The following is a 16429-nucleotide window of genomic DNA, read 5'->3' as shown; positions in this document are numbered from 1 at the left end:
TGAAATAGGAAAGGGCTGTGGAGAGGGAAATGGGGACAAAAACATAAGAAGGGATATCAATGTGTGAGAAGTAATGCATCTACTGTCTGACGAATGTGACTGTAACCCCTCTATACAGTACCTCAATTAAAAAAAGAATCAAGCCAAGAAAGAAGTGCTGTCCTTGATATTTACCCAAAATGAAACAAGGGCATACTAAAGCTGCAAGCACAACGATGTGTATTCATTGCAGCTTCATTTACCAGAGCTTAGATATGGAACCAACCCAGATGCCACTCAGTAGATGAATGGATCAAGAAGATGTGGTATTTATACACAATGGAATTCTATGCTGCCATCAGAATAACATCGGTCCATTTGTAAGGAAATGGAAAGACTTGAACAAAAAAATCATATTAAGTGAAGTAAGCCAGAGCCAAAGAAACATAGACTCTATGGTATCCCTTATTTGTAATAATTGGTATACAACTAGGATTCTCTTAGCAGAGGATCACAATAGCTCAAAAGCTATGGCCATATAGGATGAGTCTAAACAAAATGAACTCCAGGGTATGGAAACAAGATGTTTATCTTTGTGATTATTGTTCTTAATATACTATGTGAAGTTATTTCTTTTTTTCCTCTTATGGCTCATCTCACATTGTTACTGTATCTGACTTTGTTACCTAATATATTATATATATGTTTATTTGAAATAGGGAAGGGAAGGGGGAAAAACAAGATGATTGGGAGGGGGTGGGGAAGGGAAATGGGGACAAAAACATGAGAAGGGGTATCAATGTGTGAGAAGTAATACATCCACTACCTGGTGAATGTAACTGTAACCCCTCTATACATTAACCTGACAATAAAATACAATTTAAAAAAAAATAAAATAAAAAAATAAATAAAATAATTTAAAAATCCCATAGGAACTTGAAATTATAAGGAGGAATATTTTCAGCAAACATACAATCACCTAGCTCAATTAATATTCAGGACCACGTTAGACACATGAGAAATAATCCAACACACTTCACAGTTCTGTCAGCTGTATCTGAAGAGTTATGTAGAATACTATAAAGCTGAGTCAGTCACCTGTGTATTGAGATGAATGGCTATGAGGGAGGGCTAATGAGTTGATCCAGTGATACTTAAGAACCATAGTAAAATTAGTTTAGATGAGGTTGTAATTCCTTTTTTTCATCATGGATTTTATTTTCTTCTGTCAAAGTCATAATACTGAATAGACTTTAAGTGATTTAAAGCTCCATAATAGTTTCACTTTTCATATCTCATTAATTACTTACCATTAGAATGATGGCCAACCCCACAAATGAAAATACGGAAATAGGTTGAAATGATGGACTATAAACCTTGCTTTTGGCTGCAGTAAATATGAAGAGAGCTCATTATGTAAGATGCTCTAATACTTAACATACAAGGAAAATAAAATTTTGCAACAATTAAACTTATTCATTTTATGTGGAAAAGGTAATAATAAGTTTGAAAAGCCTCAGAAAATCTTTTCCTTTCAGGGCAATGTTTTTTGATAATGCTCTCAAAAATAGAAAAGAATGAAGAATATCCTTATTTAGTCATATAAAGTATATTGTTATTTTCTCCTTACTGATTAGAATTTATGGAGAGTAGGTAAAGTAATGAGTAAAACAACACAAGTGTTCCCTTAAAAAATCCACAAAGTTAAATATAAGTTTTTGTTATTTTTTTAATTTACTTTTGTGGTCAGAGTGATGTACAGAAGGGTTACAGGTACACCCACATTGAAAAGTTCGTTTCTAATATATTGTCCTGTGACTGTTTCTGTTGCATTGGTTTACCTTTTTTTCCTTTACCTCAGCATTTTTCTTTTTTTGCCTTTATTTTTTTATTGTAATTAATAAAAGGGTTACATGATATTTGCCATATAGAAGGTGCATTAATTCACATACATTGATACCCTTTCTCATGTCTTGGTACCCTTTACACTCCCCCACCACCCCCCCGTCTTGGTTTTCCCCCCTTCCCTATCAAATTTCAAATAATCAAATACAAATAAATTCAATATATCAGATAACAAAGTGAGGTACTGTAACAATATGAGATACCCAAGGAACAGCAAAGGAGATGAGAGATAACATAGTACATTAAGGAAAACAATCATTCGTTATATGGCTTTTGCTTCAATATCCTGGAGGTCCTTTCAATTAGCTTCATACTATGTGGCCTTATGTATCAAGGTTTTGCTCCATTGCAGATCTGTGCTAGTAGAGCCCAAGGTTTCTACTGTTATGAAAAATGAGGGAAACCATTGAGCCTAAGTTCCTTTGAATCTGGCTTACTTCACTTAATATGATTTTTTCTAACAAATGGGGCGATGTCATTCTTTCTGACAGCAGCATAGAATTCCATTGTGTACAAATACCACAACTTGTTGATCCACATCACCATGCACTAGAATTAACTCCAAATGGATCAAAGACCTGGAAGTAAAAGCTGACACACTGAAAACTTTACAAGAAGGAATAGGAGATACACTAGGCCCCTTGGCACAGGTCGAAACTTTCTTAAGGACCAAAAATCACAACAAATCAGAGAAAGGCTGGATAAGTGGGACTTCATTAAACTGTAGAGCTTTTGTATGGCAAAGGACATAGCTAGTAAATTAATTAGGAAGCCTACAGAGTGGGAGAAGATCTTCACCAACCAAACAATGGACAAAGGCCTCATATCTAAAATATATCAACAACTCAAAAAATTGAATCACTCCAAAAGTAATCTCCAAAGTAACAACCATCCCATTAAAAAATGGGCCAAAGACTTAAAGAGAGTCTTCTCTGAAGAAGAAACAAAAATGGCCTATAGACACATGAAGAAATGCTCAACATCTCTGGTCATAAAAGAAATGCAAATCAAAACAACTCTAAGATTCCATCTCACTCCAGTTAGAATGGCCAGGATCAGGAAAATGAATAATAACAAATTCTGGAGGGGATGTGGCCAGAAGGGATCACTACTACACTGTTGGTGGGAGTGTAAACTCATTCAACCACTATGGAAAGCAGTATGGCAGTGCCTCAAAAGGCTAAACATAGAACTCCCCTATGACCCAGCAATTCCACTACTTGACATTTACCCAACCATCCAGAATCTAGGGCATACTAAATCCACTAGCACAACAATGTTCATTGCAGCATTACTCACCATAGCAAAGATATGGAACCAACCTAGATGTCCCTCAGTTGATGAGTGGACCTCAGCATTTTTCTGTTCCCCTTTCCTTCCCTAAGTCAAATAATTGCATATACAGTACACCAGGTACCAAAGCCATATACAGGGACAACAGGGGACAAACCATAGGGGAAAAGGAATGAACAAAGAAATAGCTTCACATAGTACATTAAAAACAACAACCACCAAGAAAAATCTCTTGTCTCCATATCTTGGAGTTCATTTTGCTTAGCATCATTTTTACATAGCTACTGAGCTATTTTGATCATATTGAGTGAGGTAATCAAGAACCAAGAAAACAGACTCCATGGTAAATAAAAGTTCTAATACCAGACTATTGAAGAACTCTAATTCCTAAATTAAACTGTATGTGAGAATAGTCTTTACAGTTATTGAAATATGTGTTTAGTGTCTCCAGCTTGCTTTAGTAAGTCAGAACATCAATACTAAGTCTGTGTGAATCTAAATTTACAGCTTTTGCCCTAGTGATTAATACACAGCTAGATGAGAGAACCACTGTGAAAGACATTCAAGTCACACATTAAATTTGAATATATTTGTTATCTGTACATATTTCATATACATGTTTACACAAATGATATTTCTGTGAAAATTTAAAGTATATAAAAGAGTGATTTATGCCAGATGCAGGTGGCCCATGCCTATAACCAGAGGCTGTATCAGAGAATCAAGGTCAAAGCCAGCCCAGAAGGAAGATAAGGAGAGTCTGTGATATGTTTTTATCTCCAATTACCAACCAGAAATCTTAAGTAGTGCTGTGGCTCAACTGTTAGAGCACTAGACTCAAGCCAAAAATCTTAAGGAGAATGCCCATGAGTTCAAGCCCCAGTACTTGTGCAAAATATAAAATATAAGAAGGATTTGTAATAAGTAACTCACAGTCCAATATCACCATATTTAATACTGACATTAACTGTTGCTCCTCTCTGGGGCAGCAACACAGGAACGGGGAGGGACACACAGGGCCAGCCTGTAGTCCCCCGGGAGCCGAGCGAGATGGTAAGTGTCGAAGACCCAGCCCTCCCCCAATCACCGGGGAAGAAAAAACCACGCTGAGTCAGAAGCAGTGTTAACCATGAAAGCGCATCAGATCTCTCTGGTGATCTCTGCTGATCTCTTGTTCTCTCTGATGCTCTCCCTCTTTATTGCGTCCGACAATTAGTTATATACTGTTAGGGTAGGAGAAGGTGGGCACTGGGAAGCTAGCCAATAGGAAGAGGGCCCCTGTGCTACCACTAAGGGTCTGGGTGGGGCTTTCAGGTAGTGGGCAGGACAGGTGCAGGAAAGCGCGCGAGACTTGAGCTGCTGCGAGACCCGCGAAACTGCGGGGGGGTTCAATCGAGTCACGTACACAGCCTTAAGAGAGGTATGCAAAAGACCAAATGCCTGGACAAAGCCCTTTAATTGCAGCTGAGCCAGAATCAGGCCTCAGAGATGGAGGCTAGGCCCCAACAATTAACTACCTATCACAGCACCTGTCAGTAGCTACTTGGATTGGTGAGGATGATTGTTGAAGGTTAGCATGATACTTTCCAAATAGGAGTCTGATGAACATTTCTTCACTGAGTGAAAAGAGACAAGGTCAGCTAGGTGTAAAGTGCATATAGACTCAGCTTGGTACTTGATCAAAGAGCATGCTTAGATTCTTCCATATGCTAACAAATCATTACAGCAATCACCAATAATTACAAGGGGTTTTCTAGACACCCTTTTAAACATTTGCATGAATTATTTGACATACTCTTCCTAAAAAAAAACCCCATGAGGTGTGTATTATTAACTCTACCATACAGTTAAAGATCCTAAGGAAGTCACCAGCATATCTAAATTCATTACCTCTATTTTTAAAATACAAAGCCCATAAAAATCACACACAAGTATAGACTAGTAAGAATGATAATCAAACATTGTCTTCATTAATATAGATGATATAATTGATATTAAAATATGGTAGACCCAAACTGCCAATTGCCATTGTAGGAAATCCTTTCCCTGTTATTCCCTGTTGTGTTTCTCAAGGGCTCTGTTTAGTAAGGTAACCTACTTAAGTTTGAGGATACATCAGTCAGTTACTGTAAGTCTACTGGGCAGGCACTAAAGACCACCTATTAATTTTTCTTATGAGTCACAGTGAAGCATAGCATTTCACTACCCTTGGCACTTTGTAGAAAAGTAAAAACAATAAGAACAAATGAAAACAGGCAATTTGCCCTGCCTTACAGATTAATCAAGAAACCCATAACTTTTGTGACCTTATCTGGTCTCTGATAGGGGGAAAGAGTATTATGATAGATAAATTCAAGATAACTTCAATCATCTTTAATCATCCTAGGACACACACGATTCAAATTTGCACTTAAATCATGTACAAAACTATGACAGTTCTGTAATTATTGCCTGGGCTTCTTCCATCATGCAGCACTATGAACTATTTCAGAAAAAAAGAAAAGAATTTAGATCAAAGAAAAATTGACTAGGGAATAATGGATTGTTTTTCTGCTAAACACACATATTCTGTTGTTATGGCAACATAAGATCTAAGAATGACATGCCAAATAATATGGTACAGAGGTATATTACTATCATCAAATGTCACAATAAATTGCTTCAACTCCTGGATATGACAGGCAATGTTGTTTCCACTTTTCGCAGAACTTTCATTGAGGCCAAAATAGCTTACTCAGATGGGAGCCAAATATTGTCTGTTCTCCATCTTAGTGGCTCTTTCTTACAGAAAGAGGTCTTATAAATGCCACTGAAATATATAAACAACAGCATGAAGCTGGCTTTCATTTCCTCTGTTTCCTAAGAGGACAAGTTTATCCTCTAAAACCATATTTGTACACACAACCTAGAACCTAGAGATTCATGCACGCTAAGCAAAACATTTATTAACTTACCCAAATCATAAATAGGGTAGTATGCCCTCCCACTGGCTTTTAATGTATTTAATATGTAGATAACAGGTCCCCACATAGGAAGAATAAGTTCTAATATTCTACAGACCAGCAGTATAGTTTACAACAATTTTGTGATAAAACAGAAGAGTTCAAAATGTTCCAAAAGAAAGAAAGGCTAGGGCTGGGAGTTTGGCCTAGTGGTAGAGTGCTTGCCTAGCATGCATGAAAACCCGGGTTCGATTCCTTAGTACCATATACATAGAAAAAAGCCGGAAATGGTGCTGAGGCTCAAGTGGTAGAGCTCTAGCCTTGAGAAAGTCCAAGAACAGTGCCCAAGCCCAGGACTGGCAAAAAAAAAAGAAAGAAAGGCTAAAATGTTAAGGCAATGAAATTGCTTATTACTGAGAATCACACATTACATATTATATATAAATGTATATGTACCTATATATTATCACATTCTACATAATATGATGTGAAAATATTTTTGTTTTGTTTTGTTTTGTTTTGCCAGCCCTGGGCTTGAGCTCAGGGTCTGAGCACTGTCCTTTGGATTTCTCAAAGCCAGAGCTCTACCACTTGAGCCTCAGCACCACTTCCGGCTTTTCCTAAGTATGTGGTACCAAGGAATCGAACCCTAGTCTTCATGCATGCTAGGCAAGCACTCTACCACTAGGCCAAACTCCCGGCCCCAATGTGAAAATATTTTGTGTCAACTAATACACACACACATATATATATATATATATATGTATATGTATATATACATATATATGAGAGCCCTCGAGGGGAATTCACCCTTCTCAGATGCATGCTTATATATCTGCTTTATTCATATCCTCCACAATATTCTGATATTATGTATTGTGATAGTGTATTAATACTTCATCACTAGTTTGGTTTGTCTTTGGCAGAGGTCTGGCAAATGGCAGAAGGAAGGGTGATTAACAAGTGAAGGGCAGTTTTCTGTAGGGGAATATGGAGAGAACACAAAAGTGGGAACGTCAGACATCCAGCAGATCTTAGAGGTGATGGAAAGGATTACACACTTTAAAGAAGCACAAAGTACTGACTGCTGCACTGCGAGACTGAAATTGGCTCTAGGGACTGTTCTTCTTTCATGTGACAGCAGAAGAAGAATGAAAAGGAAAGGCTAGACTAAAGTGGAACCAGAGACTTCAAAGCCACATCCTTAGGTGGATGTTATCCTCCTGCTCTACTGCCCTTTTGTCTCTGATCATTCACCTTGACTTGCATCACGGTGGCTTTTGGAAAACCACAAATTTGTCACCAAAAGGTGGCCAAATAGATTTCTGAGTCATGTCAATCTATTTCCAAACAGACTTTTGCTTTTTTTTATCCTGAGGAGCTAATTTGCATAGAAAAAGCCATAAAATTGCTATTCAATTGGTATCAGCTAATTCCATTGCTGTACTCCCTATTTATTTGAAAAATGTGCCATTCTACCACACAGCATATTTGTGCGAGGGCTGAATTAAGGATGATAATACAGAACATACTAATTTAAAATATATGGTAAGGCTCTTAGCTTAGTCAAACACATTTAATGTTTCTCTTCTCAATATTATTCTCACCAACTAACCATTTTGAGAAATAATTTAACAGTGAGTAGTGAGCTGTACACTGATAAAGTAGTGCTAGCATCCCCAAAGCGTTCACTCTCAGTTTACTTAGAGTATCTTGAAATGCCAATGAAAATGAAATTCCAACCCAGTAATTTAGCCATTGTGCTAAATGTATTTTCTGATGAGATGGCTGCATATTACTGAAGACCAAATTAAAAAGTCAGTGGAAATGGATTTGAAAATAGAAGATTGCATAAGGAAGACAAGGCATTAGCAGAATAAATGTAGACTTTGTTACATATCAAAATAATACTCAGAATTCAATTGTTCAATTGTCATATAGAAATCCAGTTGCCCTGCAGAAAAAAGGGTGTGTCACCTACCCATAGACACCTGAGAGGGGGCAAAAATGTAAAAATGACTACACCTTTATAGCATCTGTGATAAGTTTCATCATGATATAGCAAAGTTCTCATGCACTCAAACTGAGAGATAATGTTAAATTCTGAAGGTACCCCTACCTATATCAGTTAAAGGAATCTGAGCTTTAAAAGATGCTGAAATACTCACCTTCTTAAAGATTTTCCTTTTCTTTGGACAAAGAAGAAAATGGCCTCAGCTCATTTTTCATTTTTAGATATGGCTGGCCGAGGTGTGCCATTGTTCCCTGTGGTTTTACTGTTCAGCAATCATGAAGAACCTTAGGTTTTTAAAGCACTAGCCCTCATTAATCAACAGATTCTCACACTGTGAGGGAGACTATACAGTGAATTTCCTCTAGCAGAACTAGGAAAGGAGGTGAAGGGAAATGCACTAAACACACACACACACACACACACACACACACACACACACACACACATATGCATGCATTCACGAAATGTGTTTGCTCATAAAACTGATTTTGTCATTCCTTAAATTGATCTGCTGTATGTACTGAATAAAGAATTAAATGCAGTAATAATTAACTCTAATATGTAAGTATTTGAAGAGTAATTATGAAAGAGTAATGTTCACTGTAAGAGTAATATCTTTAGTTTATTAGATTACATAAATACCTATAATATCTAGTAGAATAAAATAAATCAAGGCAGAATTGCTTTGGATCATCAATCCTATGTATATTATCAGATAACCCCTACTGTCTCTGGTCCCTTTTTTCCCCTCTTTCCACTTTATTTTCTTTCTTTATTATTTTTTGGAATGCTTTTATTTTCTTTAAGTAGTTGCCCAAAAGACTTGCCTTTCAGCAAAGGAATTTATGGATACAGTATATCTTCTTCAATGTTACCGTGTCCAACGTTTTTACTCACCACTCCCAACATACCCTTCCTTAACTTTTCTTAATATAGAGGTTGTATATTGGAATTTTTGCCATTTGAAAAGGTGGCTTCTGTATATAGTGCATCTTAATCTATGCCATCTCTTCAGCATCTTCACCTTTCTTTGACCCACCCCTTCCCTTATTTTTCTCAATTCTGGGATACATGCAATGAATTCTTGCCTGTATTCTTCCCCTGTTGTCCTTTTATTCTTCTCCTCCTTCTCCCCTTGGCTCCATCCTCCTTTGTTGCAAGTATCAATTTCCTGGGATTTAATTTGCTGGGGGTTTTGATAATCTTTCTAAAGAATTATACTATTTGAGCTCTCTATAGAGTCTATTATACTTCAGTTAATTCATACTACCCAGTGTTATTTTTTTGTCAGTCATGGGACTTGAACTCTGAACCTGGGCATTGTCCCTGAGCTCTTCAGCTCAAGGCTAGTGCCTTATCCCTTGAGGCACAGCATCACTTCCGGTTTTCTAGTGGTTGATTGAAGATAAAAGTCTCACGGAGTTTAGTGCCCATGCTAGTTTGGACCGTGATCCTCAGATCTCAGCATCCTAGCCTGAGTAGCTAGGATTACAGGTGGATTACAGCTAGGATTAACAGGCAAATTTGAATTAATACAAATGAGGGAAACTATGTATTCTGGGCTTCTCTGGATCCGGCTTACTTCATTTAGTATAATTTTTTACAAGCCTTTTGATTTCCTTACAAATTGCACAAAATAATTACTTCTATAGTGTATATATACTACGTTTTCTTGATCCATTTGTCCATTAAGGGGCATCTAGGCTGATTCTATATCTTAGCTATGGTAGATAAAGCAACAGTGAACATGGTTGTTCTGGTAGCTTTAGGATGGCCTTGTCTGCAGTTAATTGGATAAATGTCCAGAAGTAGAATTGCTGGGTCACAGGAGAGTTCTATGCCTGGTTTTTTTGAGGACCCTCCATTGCTGTTTTCCAGAGTGGTTGATCTAGGCATTCTAACTGAGATGAGGTGGAATCTAAGTGCTGTTTTGATAGATGCTTTTTTATGGCCAGTGCTTTTCCTCTTAAAATGAATTTCTAAATGTACTTCCTTCTATCTACATTCTATGCCATTCAGTTAGCATACCTCTGGATTATGAGGTCTGGATTGCAGTGTGTCTCGTCTTTGCATTCATCTTTTTACCTGATATTCTCTATATCCCATGACAAATTAATTCTTTACATGTACTCAATACTTTTCTTTTTTCATAAATTTGATCTCTACTGTCTTCTCTTTCTAATAATTAATCTTTTCATGGGTCATATTTCTCAGTTCATATTTCTTTTTATTCTTCTTACTTTTATCTATTTCTCTTTCTCCATTTTTGTTTTCTATTCTTATGAGAAATATTTTTATTATTTGTTGAATATTTGTAAAATATGCTTTACATGAATTATTCTACTCATCACCTCTGTCCTTTATGTAGAACCTCCATCAATGCAACAGGCAATGACAAGGATTCTTCAGTCCTTACAAACTTTTCTTAATAAAAAGTCAGACACATAACTTTTTTTTATAGTTATGCTGCTAAAAGTCATTCTTTTGTGGTTGGCTCCCTGTGCTTAAATAGTGATTAAATATACTGATAATAGTATTTATTTGTATCTGCAAGTAATTCTAAGAGGGTACTGATCATTTTAAGTCCTAATATCCATGGCTTACTTGATTTATCTAGATACTTGATTGCTTACAGAGGAAGAAAAACCCTTGGCAAGATTCAAAGGTAATCAAAATTATTTTCTTTGCTTCTCCAGGCCACAAAAGTATGAAAAAATTACATGGGTGTTTTCTCATGTTTAGTCATTAATTGAATTTTTTCACAAATTTTCCTTTACCACGTTGCCTTTGTTTAGTTGTTAACAAAATAGTGCTTGATAACTCCAAAATCAATATAATAATACAAAAAACAGAGAAACACACTCAGGAGCACGTTTTGTCTTAAAGATCTATCTTTTGTTTTGTTTCTTTTTTTATTATATGATTTTTTAATTAAAGAATTTATTAACGTTGATTTTTACATCATGTTTCAAATGACATGATTAACAAACAATGATTTAAGAAGGGAAACTCTATATGTAATAACTGGCACTTAGATTTTAGAACACAATTAAAATTAGGCTGAGTGTTTGTATGTCATAAATATATATTAATCTATGTATCTTTGTTACACCACATTTTGATTGGTTTTTCGCTGAATTATGAGGTGTTTCTCTTGGAAGTCACCTGTGCTACTCATTGGTATGTTATTACACTTATAAACTACCTAGAGATAATGATTATTTGTAGGCTATTCTATCTGATAATTTATAAATATTTATTACATGTTCTAATCCCTAGAGAAACTGAAAAATAGAAAAACTATTAAGCAAACAGATATTCTCATGGCATTTATTAGAAAAAGTATATAATACCTGTACAACATACATACATCTGAATTCTGACATAACTATTTTCTATATATTTGTCCAAAATAATGTAGATGGATTTAGCTTTTTAAGAATTTGTTCAAGAGTATATAAAATGTCACTTTTTTCTTTTGCCAGTCCTGGGCTTGAGCTCAGGGCCTGAGCACGGTCCTTGGGCTTTCTCAAGGCTGGAGCTCTACCATTTGAGCCTCAGCACCACTTCTGTCTTTTTTCTATATATGTATATATATATATATATAGTAATTAATAGAAGGGTTACATTATATTCACATACATCAATACCCTTTCTCATGTCATGGTCCCCATTTCCCTCCCCCCAACCCCGCCCCTCATCTTGTTTTCTTCCCTTCCCTATTTGACTTCAAATAACCAAATACACATATATACAATATATCAGATAATCAGGTAAAATACTGTAACAATATGAGATAACCAAGGGACAGCAAAAGAGATGAGAGATAACATAGTAGATTAAGGACAACAATCATACATTATATGGCTTTTGATTCTATATCCTGGAGGTCCTTTCATTTAGTGTCCTTCTATATGGCCTTATATATCTAGGTTTTGCTCTATTGTAAATCTCTGTTACAAGAGCCCAAGGTTTCTATTGATTATAACAAATGAGGGAAACCATTGAGCCTATGTTCCTTTGAGTCTGGCTTACTTCACTTAATATGATTTTTTTCCAAGACTTTTCATTTCCTAACAAATGGGGCATTGTCATTCTTTCTGATAGCAGCATCGAATTCCATTGTGTACAAATACCACATCTTGTTGATCCACTCATCAACTGAGGGGCATCTGGGTTGGTTCCCTATCTTTGCTATGGTAAATAGTGCTACAATTAACATCATTGTGCTAGTGCATTTAGTATGCCCTTGTTTCTGGACGGTTGGTAAATGCCAAGTAGTGGAATTGCTGGGTCATGGGGGAGTTCTATGTTTAGTCTTTTGAGGAACTGCCATACTGTTTTCCATAGTGGTTGAATGAGTTTGCACTCCCACCAACAGTGTAGTCGTGATCCCTCCTGGCCAAATCCCCACCAGCATCTGTTGTTATTAGATTTCTTGATCCTGGCCATTCTTGCTGGGGTGAAGTGGAATATTAGAGTTGTTTTGTTTTGCATTTCTTTTATGGCCAGAGATGTTGAGCATTTCTTCATGTGTCTATAGGCCATTCTTATTTATTTTTCAGAGAAGACTCTGTTTTAAGTCTTTGGCACATCTTTTAATGGGATGGTTTTTTTCTTTGGAGATTAGTTTTGGAGTGATTCAATTTTTTTAGCTGTTGATATATTTTAGACATGAGCCCTTTGTCTGCTGTGTGGTTAGTGAAGACCTCTCCCACTCTGTAGGCTTTCTAGTTAATTTGGTAGCTATATCCTTTGCCATACAGAAGCTCTGCAGTTTAATGCAGTCCCCCTTATCCAGCCTTTCTGATTTGTTGTGTTTCTTTGTCCTTAGTAAGAAAGTTTCGACCTGTGCCAAGGAGACCTAGTGTATCTCCTATTCCTTCTTGTCTTTTTTTTATGTATGAGGAATCGAACCCATGTGTTCGTGCATGCTACGCAAGCACTCTACCTCTAGGCCAAACTCCCGGCCCACATTTTCTTTATAGATGCTAAGTGATTCTATCTCTACCTCAAGTTCTGTCTGTAATTACTAAACTAAATAGTTTAGAGCATCGTCTAAAGCAATATAATAGTATGTCCTGTGGCACAATACTAATGCAACACATTAAGTGTTCGATAAAGGAATCTATCAAATGTCATGTGTATTATATTTTAATGAACTGCCTAAATGACCGCAGATGCCAGATTCCTATTTTATAAGTTTTCTGAACTAAAATGATCAACTTGGTATTATGTTCCTCAATTAAACCAGAAAAGCATTATAATTTTCAAGCAAAAGCAAATGAATTATACCCCTGGCAATCTGCTACACACTGGAAATTAACAAATGAATGGGACATGTTTTTCACCCTGGTATCTAGGTCATATTACAGGATTCTGGGTAATTTCATATTGTGTAAAAATACACTCACTAGAACTATTAATATACTTTTCTCATTTAGTCATTTTCCATCATTTGAATTAATTTTGTTGGTTATTTTTAATACATATGCTCACTTTCTATTCTGAAGAATTCAGGTTTTTTTTCCAGTTTATGTGTATTCATCTTCCTTTTTGTCATCACATTCTTGCTCCTTGTCATCTTCTTCAAGTTTTAGTTAAGTCTCAGCATTGAACAATTTTTCAGTGTCCTATGACCTTTCTTCCACTGTGTCTCAAGATTTTCCAACATAACGTGTTCCATTTTATGCTTTTTTAAACCTTTACACTTTGACTTATAGTCATATGTGCTTATCTCTGCTTTCTTCCTCCCAAATGGCAACTAAACTGAGTCTAAAGAATATAAAAAAGGCATAAGCCCACAAGGACAAAGATTATAGGAGAGGAGACAATAACGAGCAGGTTAAAAAGCAAGTGGAACAGTGATAACAAATTCAACTCATTGGAAAGAACTAAAACCTCCAGGACATGGAGAGAATACTGATAATGAAGAAAGTCATTTTCTGGTAGAGGGTATGAAAACTTTTAAGGCTTGAAAACTCCTCAGTCTGGCTAGTGAGAGGAGTGACACAAGGCTGAAAACCAGGTGATTATTTGTAAGCTGGTATATGGGAAATTGAAGCCCAGATAACTCCACAATCCCACCTAGACAAACAAATGCTCCAAAGAGGAAAACAGTGGTTTATATGCTAGTGAAACTTAAAAATAAATAGCTAGAAACTGCAAACCCAACTATATTCAAAAAAATAGAAACAAGCGGTCACGCTGTCTCAACGCTTATAATCCTAGCTACTCAGGGGGCTGAGATCTGAGTATCATGCTTCAAAGCGTGAGACTTATCTCCAATTAATCACTAGAAAACCGGATGTGGTGTTGTGGCTCAAGGGGTCAGACGATAGCCTGGAGGCTGAAGAGCTTAGGGACAGTGCCCAGACCCAAAGTCTAAGCCCCACGACCCCCCCCCCCAAAAAAAAAAAGTAGGAACAAGCTATGTAACTCACGTGGCTATAATGCTATAATCAGGTGTACTTTCCCCAAGCAGAAGTCTAAAATACTGTTGAAAAGAAACTGCATAACCCTAAGAAAAATACGGGTGCTTGTGATTTGTGGGTGTACCTTTGTTAAGTATACGGCCCATTCAGGGACAAGACCATAAAGTTGACCTCTCAGCTACCAAATTGTTTCTGAAGTCTACCACTCTTAAATATGAATGGGCATTGAATGCTTTAGATCGGTAGTTCATTAGTCCTCACTGCCAGACCCATTCCTGTTTGTGTAGGTGACTTTCTTTGCTAAATAAAATATAAGCAGAGGGCAACTTTGTCCCTCTGAAGAGAGATTTGAGAGCTGTCACTGCCTCTATCATGTCTATTTACATATATAAAGGCTGACACTAAAGCTGCCTTCCATAGTGGTTGGAGAATATGATGGGAATGGAGAGAAGGTGAAGTAAAAGGGAAATTTGGAAACTGGAGATGAAATGTTGAGTGTCTACATAAATTATATTGATATAGAGATATATCCACGGCCATAATGGTGGATTAAGGAATAGGGTCAAAGCCTCACCACCATCACCATCACCTCTGTCATCATCATTATCATCATCATCATCATCATCATCATCACCATCCTAGTACAGAACACTCTCAATTCAAAGCTGAGGGTCTCCATAAAAAAAACAAACCTTCAGCCTACCACTCCATTCACCAGAGGTCACTTATACATTGGCATTAGGACTCAGGATGGTCTTTGCTATTACCACAGCAATTATGAAAGCTAGAAGACAATGATAAAGTGTCTCTAAAGGCCTTAGGGAAAATCTGCTTCATAATTCAATACACAGCCAAACTATGAATTAAGTATGAGAATAGAAGATGTATTTTTCACTTAGATAACACACCATTTATATACTTGTCTTAGTGTTCTCCAGAGAAACAAACCCGAGGAGAAATATGTATGTGTATATACACACATAATGTATAAATGTATTACATATAAATAAACTTGGATAGGCAGTGAGAGAAATTAACTCAATATAAGATATTATCTTCTAGGTATCCATTTATTTTATAAAACTGCTTATAGTACACTTTTGTGATACTTTGCTTTTCCTGTGTATGACTTGTAATGTCTTATCTTTCATTTAGAGATGGCATATTTCCCTTCTTATAGAAGTAAAATTTCTGTTTTATTCACTTTTTCACAAAACAACCCTTTACATTTCCTCAGGATTTCCTCCTATCTTTCTTGTCCATTTCATGTATTTTTGCCCTTGTCATTATTATTTCCTACCCTCTTTGGGCTTCGTTCTTCCTTTTTTTCATTCCTTGATGTGTGAAGTCAGAATGCAATAGGGGCTTCATAATGACTTTCTCTATGAATCTGGGTAGCTTGGTCAGGTGGTTCAGGCATCTCAGGTAAAGATTGATAGTGGCTCAAGTTTCAGATTGAGATGCAGTAACATAAGGAGTATTCCTGTGTTCCTTCTCACTTTAGGAAGATATCCTGGAGTTCGTCCTCTTGATTCCAAGTTGTTCTACAGTAAGGATGAGATGAGGCAGTACATAGTTCCTACGTGTTTCCTATATGGCCATACTCAGTTATACTGCTTCTGTGACATAGTCAGAGCTTTGTGCTGAGCTATTTGTCCATGTGGAGTTGTTGACAATTGCTGAGTAATGGTCCCTCTAGTCTGTGCTATTGCTGATATCACTACCACTGAGCTTGCATTTAATTGTTGTTATTTGGTCTAATTCTCTAGTGTAATAATTTAGGCCAATAGATTGATTTTTCTCACATTTAAAAGTGTTAATTGAAGTTAAATAATAGCATGGGTATTCAAATTATTTTATAT

This window comes from Megascapheus bottae, chromosome 3 (assembly GCF_031878675.1).
Source record: "Megascapheus bottae isolate mThoBot1 chromosome 3, mThoBot2.hap1, whole genome shotgun sequence".
Taxonomy (NCBI): Eukaryota; Metazoa; Chordata; class Mammalia; order Rodentia; family Geomyidae; genus Megascapheus; species Megascapheus bottae.
The sequence above is the reverse complement of the archived record's forward strand: the minus strand, read 5'-3'. Positions refer to the sequence as shown.